Source organism: Caloenas nicobarica, chromosome 2 (assembly GCF_036013445.1).
Source record: "Caloenas nicobarica isolate bCalNic1 chromosome 2, bCalNic1.hap1, whole genome shotgun sequence".
Lineage (NCBI taxonomy): Eukaryota > Metazoa > Chordata > Aves > Columbiformes > Columbidae > Caloenas > Caloenas nicobarica.
The window spans coordinates 90,961,296-90,969,731 of record NC_088246.1 but is presented as its reverse complement, the minus strand read 5'-3'; positions in this window follow the sequence as shown (position 1 = coordinate 90,969,731).

Below are 8,436 nucleotides of genomic sequence, written 5' to 3'. Positions count from 1 at the left end.
TGGGAAGCTGGGGACAACCAGCCTCTGAGCTTACTTAAGCAAATACTTTACAAACGTGTATATTACTCAGATTGAGTCAAAGGGTCCAGTACATCTCTGACCTGAATTCAGATTTGTGGAGCAGATGGGTTACTAAATATGCACTGGGGGTTTTCGTGTAAGTTAGTGACACATTTAAAGTTTTGCTTTGCTCGCACTGAAGAATAAAGTGGTTGTCAAACTAGGTCTGAGGACAAACAGGTTGAAAGTGAGTCACCTGCTATTATCAGCACAGTTGCACTGGAGAGGTGGTTTCTTTTGTACATGAAAGGGTAGAGGTGAGGTACTGCAGCAAGAGCAGCCAGTAGGACATTACAAAAAGTTATAAAGACAGAGCTTGCGTCTTTGCTCCCCCACCACGCCCTCGTATTATTGCTGCTTAATTGCCTCCTCTTAAATGTACATTGCTCTGCTTTGTAAATTTTACCCCTCCCCCCCTTTATATCACATCAGAGTTTTACTAGTATGCTAAGGAAACCTTAAAACAAGTCACGTAAATTTACATTTAAAGCCTGCATTTCAATCTAGAAGCCTGCAAATGCCATGCTGACACCTGTCAAATTTCACCAACAGCTTCCTCACACTACTAGTAAGTCTTGGACAGATCAGTGATGACGACAGTTAACACAAAAATAGAAACCGTGTGATTTGGATGTTTGACTTAGTCTTTTCCCTGATTGCTTTGTCTTTCAGTTTGATTGACTTCAGAGGAGAACGTCAAGCTAACAGCAGTGAAACTGTCATGGTGTTGTTTATTTATAACAGTTCCCTTTGTTCATGCTGCTAAATAAGGTGGCAATAAACATTCATTGCAGTTGTGTTTCACCAAATGGGAATTCAGAGAGAACTTCTCAGCCTCTGAAAACTTTGCATTTTATACTTAGTGTTTGCCACCACACTTAGCATTCATTATTTTTTGCTGTCAAATATTCTTCTGTTTTCTTATTCAGTGACCTCATGTGTTCTAAATTATTTGTGATTCACTAACAGAAATATTTGAAGTGTGCTGCAGGTCCTCTTGGCAAAATCAGTGAAATGTAACTGAACCAAATCTAATTGTCTATGTGATTTACAGGAGGAGTTCACTTCCCGTTTGCATTAACAAGATTTGTAGACTTTTACTAAAGATTCCCTTTCTGAAGTTCCTCAACAAAACCAGGACTTCAAATTCAGCACAAAATCCATGTTGACATGGATTAGAATGCATCTTGGGAATGAAAGCTGACCACCCTTATGAGAAATGTGCCCTTGTGGCCAAGAAGGCCTGCGGTGTCCTGGGGTGCATTAGGAAAAGTGTGACCAGCAGGTCGAGGGGAGTTATCCTGCCCCTCTGCTCTGCCCTGGTGAGGCCGCATCTGGAATATTGTGGCCAGTTCTGGGCTCCACAGTTTAAGACGGACGAGGAATTACTGGAGAGAGTCCAGCCACAGGCTAGGAAGATGATTAGGGCCTTGGAGCATCTTTCTTATGAGGAGAGACTGAGAGAGCTGGGTCTGTCCAGCCTGGAGAAGAGAAGGCTGAGAGGAGATCTTATCAATACTTATCAATATCTCAAGGATGGGTGTCGAATAGGATGGGACCAGACTCCTTTCAATGGTGCCGAACAATAGGATGAGGGGCAATGGGCACAGACTGAAGCACAGGAGGTTCCATCTGAATGTGAGGAGAAACTTTTTACTTGAGGGTGCCAGAGCCCTGGAACAGGCTGCCCAGAGAGGTGTGGAGTCTCCTTCTCCAGAGACATTCAAAACCCGCCTGGACACCTTCCTGTGTGATCTGCTCTGGTGAACCTGCTTTAGCAGGTGGGTTTCCTCTACTCATCCCTTGTGAGTTGACATCTAGAGTACTATGTCCAGTTTTGGCCTGCCAGAAAACGGCACTTTTTGACAAACAAGGGAATCCAGTGGAGGGGCACCAAAATTGTCAGGGGTCTATAGCCTGTGACGTGCAGGAAGTAGCTGAGAGAGCAGGTTCTGCGCAGTGTGGAATGAGAAGGCTGAGAGGGAGTTAATTGCAGTCTTCCACTATCTAGAAAGGCACTACAGAGAAGATGGAGCCACACTCTTCTCCAAGATGAAGAGCCAAAGGGCAAGAGGCAGCAGCCACAGGTTGCAGCAAGCAAGGGCCCAGCTTTACGGAGGGAAGAACCTCTTCACTGCGTGAGCAGGCAAGCACTAGAGTAAGGTGCCCAGAAATAATGGAATCTCCATCGCAGGAGATTTTTGGGACTCAGCTTGATAATGCCTTGAGTAACCTGATGCAGCTTCGAAGCTAGCCCTGCTTGAAGTAAGCATTTGTCCTGGAGATCTCCATAGGTCTCTTCCAAACTACGATTCTATTATATTATTTATATTATAAATTTTGCTATTCAGAGGTATTGGGAAAACAAATTTCATGCCCAAAAATATGCCTGTGAAGCTCTACCTGATTCATAAAGCTGCTAACCTCCAGAAAGGGCCAGCTGATCATTACTCCTTACTTAAAGTACCCCCTCCTAAGCACTCTATGCTCCAATTAACTGTATGGATGTAGGTGTATAAAGTGCAAACACCTGTTGAAGGTGTCACTGATTAGCATATCCACACTAAAATTTTCGCATGCATACACCAGCTACCAGTCCACTGTTTTAAATATTTTCCATGTAAAAAGGTGTTTTTAGAGAACTTTTAATTCTGTTTTCCCTGAAGAACTTTAACAGGTTTTTCCTGTTGTCTGTTTTCCTGCAATGCACATTTGAAAATACTTCCCTCAGTAGAGAGAATAGAAAGGAAACCAAGTAAAGCAAGCCTGGAGCTTACAGATGGGATCTTCTGCAGGAAAAGTCTCTAAATTCTGGAAAGCAAGTTACTGTAATTAAAGTTGTCTCACGTTGCAAGGCTTTCATGTTTGCTAAGGAGAACTATTCTTGAATTCCTAGGGTCAAATCCCCTGTTCTCAATCTTGCCCTGGTTTTACCTGCACCCCCTAAACACTCTGCAAATAAAAATCTGAGGCAAAAAGGATTTTGGTGGCAGTTCTGACAGGGACTTTCATCTGGAACGCATCACAGCACCATTCATTTGCTTGCTTTTGATGTCCCCATTCTGCTGCAGAACAGATCCCAATCTGCTCAATACACGTTTCCCCAGTCTTAGGACAGCCAGTGTAAGGACCTGGGTTTGTCTTTCCTTCCCTGCTCCCTGGTATGCCTTGCATCACCATCACCGTTCCGGGATAGGAAAGCCTTCTCTGATTGCACTTCTTTTGACCCCATTTCTGAGATAAAGTTGTGTTGTCAAGTACCCCTCCCTCACAAGCTCAGTCAGAGCACTTGGAAAAACAAAGAGATCGAACAAAGGACTAATGTATTCAAAGTGACTCGCCATAGAGCACAGCTGTTAACATTGCAACAGTGAGTAGTGTTGTGATCCAGCTCCTTTATCCTCTGCACGGCGCAAAATGGACTAATACTGGAAGAGCAGTCGGTTCGAATGTTAAGCATTGCAAGAGCAGTTTTGCTGCTTTTCTGGGGCACAAGTGGAGCCCATCCTTTACAGGGTCTCTTGCAAACCATGTGGATCTATGTTGAGTTGCCTGATTCTTGGCCTGACCTGAACAGTTACTCTACAGCAGGGGTGTCAAACTCATTTTTACTGGGGGCCACATCAGCCTCGCAGTCGCCTTCAAAGGGCCGAATGTAATTTTAGGACTGTGTAAATGTAGGAGTAGTTACATTCATACAGTCCTAAAATCACATTCGGCCCTTTGAAGGCAACCGTGAGGCTGATGTGGCCCCCGGTAAAAATGAGTTCGAGCCCTTGGGTCTACAGACACTCAGTTACTCCTGATGTGTTTTAAAATTTTTATATATCTTTATATTTACATATATAATATAGGGGGTGTGTGCATATATATATATATATATATATATATATGTGTCCAGGGGAAACTTGGACTCAAATCAAGACCAAAGCTGAAACAGACTGTTCTGGTATTCTTTCCACCATAACACCCATAGGGCTTTCAAACCTGGAGCATAACTACCTACACATCTTCTGCAGCACTTGGAGTGTAAATGACAACTTTATTTCAAGGCCATTTCTGTTCTTTCTTCTGTACTGGCAGTAATAGATTCAGAGGTTCCTGGGCGTTGGAAGTGATCTGAAGAGAGAACGTCTTTCTTGACATGAATTTCAGACAGATGACAGGATCCGCTGGCTAGTTGGAGCTATCTACTCTACGATTCATGCAGTAGCTCTCAGAAAGACACAGCTGGACATTGCCCATAATACCCATGGTAATTTTTTAATGGAAGAAGCACATATATAGCTGGGATAACCAGGCTGTGATTGGTGAGGATCCACTATAGTGAAGTTGGCAAAGGAGTCGTCAGAAACAGTCTCCACCAGTAGACCTGGTAACCACAAATTATTTTAGGTAACCATGTTCCTGGAAGAACTTTAGAGTTCTTTGGAAGGAAAAAAAGCAGTAGTTATTGCAGCCTCCTGAAGGAGAAGCTTCCATTTATGCTGTTGATTTCTCCTGAAGTCTTCTTTTGACAGGGAAGAACATAAATTCCTGTCGGTAAAGCAAGTCAAACTGGGAAGGATGAGAAGTCATGGGGTGCCTGTAAGTTCGAAAGACTACCAGAAAATTCTTCTTTATGCCTTTTTCTCCTACATTACTTCACATGCTCAGAGCAGCCGTTCAGTTGAACATACCTTTCCACCATCCCAGTGTTTTCCCAAGAGATTTGGAGTACATGTCAATCATACCCAAGGGGCCTTGTCACTGACACCATCATAGCCCAGTGTGTTCTCCTTTTAAATGAAAAGGTGCAAGTGGTGGTAGGAGGGAAAGCACTCACAAGTGTTTGTGTATTCCCTCCATCCTCAGCTGGCAGGCATCTGTAACTTGCATTACTCATATCTACTTTGCAGAGCTATACCTGATTTGATATGTTTTTGGTAAGTTTTGTGCAACATAACAGCTGGGAAGAAAGTGGGACATTGCCAGTATAACAAGTAAATTGACGTGCGTGCAGCACAAATAAACATTCCTGCTGCCTTTGTGTGATTTTAAGTTATGTTCTGCTGGATCAGGGCAATAGTGACGGCTGTCTCCTTTTAAAGCCAATGTATGAATCCAAGAGTAGATAGTCCTGGTTTATAACGTGGTCATGCCATCTCTGTCATTGAAATTAATTCCAAGAAATATATTCTCTCTTCAGGAATGACCTGAAGGTCATCTAGTCCAACCCCCCTGCAATGGGCAGGGACATCTTCAACTAGATCAGGTTGCTCAGAGCCCTGTCCAGCCTGGCCTTGAATGTCTCCAGGGATGGGGCATCTACCACCTCTCTGGGCAACCTGGGCCAGTGTTTCACCACCCTCACTGGAAAAAAATTCTTCCTTATACCTAGTCTAAATCTTTTGGTTTAACACCATTACTCCTTGTCCTATCTCAACAGGCCCTTCTAAAAAGTCTGTCCCTATCTTTCTTATAAGCCCATTTTAAGTACTGAAAGGCCACAATAAGGTCTTCCCAGAGCCTTCTCTTCTCCAGGCTGAACACCCCCAACCTCTCAGCCTGTCCTCACAGCAGAGCTGTTCCATCCCTCTGATCATTTTCACGACCCTCCTCTGGCCCCTCTCCAACATGTCCATGTCTCTGCTGCACTTAGGGCTCCAGAGCTGGACACAGAACTCCAGGTGGGGTCTCACCAGAGCGGAGCAGAGGGGCAGAATCACCTCCCTTGACCTGCTGGCCACATTCGCTTTGATGCAGCCCAAGATACAGTTGGCTTTCTAGGCTGTGAGTGCGCATTGCCTGCTGATGTTGGTTTTCACCCGTTAAATATTCACAGTTTGCAGTGAGCTCTAATTTTGTCTATTATTGCACCTGATCCCACTGGAAACTTCAACATGCTCAAAGCTGGTGAAAAAGGAATCTTAGTTTTCGTATTGTTATGTGTGAGACAGATTTGGCCAGTTGGTAACTTTATTGCCAGGGCATTTGAAGACTCTGAACATGTTCTACAAATATACAAGTTTTTCTTAAAGAATGCCTGACAATATTTATGTATTATATCTCATAATCTTTCAATATTACTTGCAAATTCCATTCTGTGTCCGTGATGTGCAATAAAAACAACTGGTTTATCTTGTGGGTAGGCAAGATCTGAAACAGGCATCTGGTTTGTATTTTTGATATAATTACAGAAATGCTGAAATAAGTACAAATGAATTGTCCAGCTGGATGAGACAGTCATCTAGTTCTGTATCCTGATGGCTCAGAGTGCAGTGTCAGACTCTTGTCCTGAGGATCAGAATGATTCAAGCTGGAATGGAGATGATCTCATTCAACCCTTTGCTTCAAAAAAGGCCAACTTCAAGGTTAGATCAGGTCGCTTAGCGCATTGTCCACTTGAGTCCTGGATATCTCACAAGGTGGACATCCCACCACCCCACTGAGTAGCCTGTTCCACTGCTTAGTCACCCGCTGGTGGATTCACCTTTTCCTCCTGTCCCACTAGTATCGTGGCTGCTGGCTCTTGTCTTCTTTCATGAGCACCTCTGAGCGAAGCCTGCATTTGGGAGAAACTAATAAAACCAGTTCAAAAAGAGAGAATCGTTACATTTCTCCAGTTTGTGTCTCAGTGTGACAGCTCAGTGTTTAACCTGCCTGGAGTCACCCATCAAGCAGGTCTACCCTGAGCTGCGTACAGCGGCGCAGGTCTCACCACCACGTTGGTATTCTCCATCTAAAATTCAAAGAAGTGTTTGAAGAGTTTTGTCTTTTCCCTCCAGTGCTCTTTCCTTCATATCCCTGGAGGGCTGTTCGTCATGGTATCCTCCATTTACTTGTCTTTCATTAGATTCTTCTTCATTTGACTTGCCTTGTAATAATCTCAGGTTTTAACTAAAACAAATAGCCATGTGGCTTCCACAGGTTTTGCTAATTCACTGTTCACATCCTCCTTCCAAATTTCCAAATATTTAATATGTTATGCAGATCTACTGCTGAAGCTTAATATTTTTAAACATTTTGATGTTTCAAATCTTTTGCCATCCTGAAAACTGATTTCTCAGTCCTACTCTGGTTTTTGTATCATGGCCAGATTTGTTGCCATAAGAAGATTCTGCATTTTTAGAGCTGCTATGAAAGGACTTCCTCAAAGGTTTTTGAATGATTAATTACATTATGTCCTTTATATATAGATATATGTGTATATATATATGTGTGTGTATATATATATATATATACGTATTTTACTTTCGAATCATTAATGAAACCTATTTGCCAACTATAGGCACAAGGTTTACTGGCACTTGATTCTGTGGATCATCAAGAAAGTTTTTTTCTAAATCTAACAGAAAAAAAACCACAAAAAAACCCCAAACCAAACCGAAAACCAGAACAAAACAGACACTCAGTGTTTTGCGTATCTTCAGCCCTCTAGCACAAAATCACATTGCAGTGAGAAATTATTCTTTTATATGTACTGTATTATTTTATACATTATGTAATACATACTTATATAGATAGAATGTATAATGCAATATATGTAAATGCGTCTAGGAAAACTATTTACATTATATTATATAATATATAAAACATAAAAAATAAATAATATGTGATGTTATGCAATTTAATAGTGATAATCTATGAATATATAATTTTATGAACAAATGCAATTTTATATGCTATAAGTTATCCAAATATATAACAATATAAATATAGAGTATATAGTGTATGTAATAGAATTTATAATATATAATGCATATAATTTATAAATAATAAGTAAAATATAAAAATAATAGATTAAAATTAGAAATTAAACATTAGCATTTAACATAAATTTAAATCAATAACATTAATTTTAGTATATCAGTTTAATAAACATTGCAGATAGAGTATGCATTAATATTTATGATGTATTAGATACTATAATATAAATTCACTTGCGGCTCTTCAGTGTCAGTCTCGTGCCCTTTCAAAGCTCTCAAACACACATCAACTGGGCCTATTGGAACAGGCGACTCTCTTATGTGCCATTTGGGTTTGGTACCTACTGTTTTGTCCACCAGTTTGTTCTAGTACTTCCCGTCCTCACAAGGTTTCATCGTTACTCCCAGGCACAGAACTGGCCGGTCTTCAACACTGTCTGCAGAGGCAGTTGCTGTTAAGAAATCATGCAGCTTGCTAGCAATGCCCTTAATTGCTCCCTTTAAGCACTCTAGAGATCACTTTTGCAGGGACACATTTCCAACAGGAGCTGGAACCAGTAAGTGCATCGGTGCTTAAATGTGTTGCTCCCTGCTGGAAAGCCACCATTTTAGCACTATGCAATATACACGATGCCGCAGGTGCGTCTTTTCCTTCTAATATTGGATATTTGATCTTCAAAAAAACCTT